Genomic DNA, 1,153 nt, shown 5'->3' on the forward strand with positions numbered 1-1,153 from the left:
TCCGCCTCCTCAGTCACCATGAGACAGAAGTGCCGTAAGGTCGCTCCATGAAGGACGGCGATAACCCGAGGCGCACGTGGTTGTTATGGTGCCCGCCCGCCCTCCTTCCTCTCCACCTCCACACTCACACCCACACCCACCCACATGCCCCACTACCCCTCTCCCCACACACCCACATCCTTCACACCCACGCCTTCTCCCTAGACTCAACGCACCTCCCACCTGCCCCACACCGGCGCTTTCACTCGTCCCTGCACACCCCACAGCCCACACTCCGCCCGCAGCCTCCGTCACCACCTGCCTCTCGCCCTCCATTCCTCGCCGCCCGTCCCTTGCGCCGGCACCGATGCTTTTGTTACCACAACAACCACGGAGCTCCGCGCCGCCACGAGCAAGCCCTGTTGCCGTGCCAGCGCCTCGCCCAGCAGAACAACAGCGCTGGCCAGAGTTGCTGGACGGGCTGCGTGTGTTCCGAGGTATCTGTCTGCGAGAGACTCGTTCTGCTCCGATTGGGTAGTATCCCGTGTGCTCTCATGGCGAGGGCGGCCGGGGTACGTGCCCGCCGTGTTGATGAATTAAAGCCACTGACACGGGATCGGGTTGTTATTATCCAGCGTCAGAGGCGAGGGTCAAGTTCACATCAAGAGCACGGCGCTGGGCGAGCCGGTTTTTAGGTTTATTTCAAGGAGTTTCTTCCCGATTCGTCGTCCTCAGCGCGAACTTGCTCCGGGTTTAGCTCGCCGCGGGCTCGGCTGTGTTTGCAGCAGTCGTGTTACCGCAGACTGTGGTCACGCTAAGGTCAGTAGCGTATAAGCAGTCGGGGAGGGGAGGCAGCCCCCTCCCGCTCCTCCGCACAAGGGCACTAACTCATATTATCCAGTCATACACCAAGGCTGGATGCCCATAAATCTACGGCGTTTCTCTCCCGAGTCTTTGTTTCGCCTACTTACAACCACGACCTTTTTCATTACAATTACAGAACCAGGTTTAGCATTATAAATAGTAAATAAGTTTGCACAAATATTGCGAAGTGCTAATGTCATTCTTTCTCTCTTTCCAGGTAAGCTTGGGGACGCACCTCTGTTCGAGAACCTTCGCGTGGTATGACCGTTCCTGTTGCTTCTTGTGCAGGTTCTTGGGCGCGGGTATTGCT

Source organism: Penaeus monodon, chromosome 19 (assembly GCF_015228065.2).
Source record: "Penaeus monodon isolate SGIC_2016 chromosome 19, NSTDA_Pmon_1, whole genome shotgun sequence".
In the NCBI taxonomy this organism is placed as follows: domain Eukaryota; kingdom Metazoa; phylum Arthropoda; class Malacostraca; order Decapoda; family Penaeidae; genus Penaeus; species Penaeus monodon.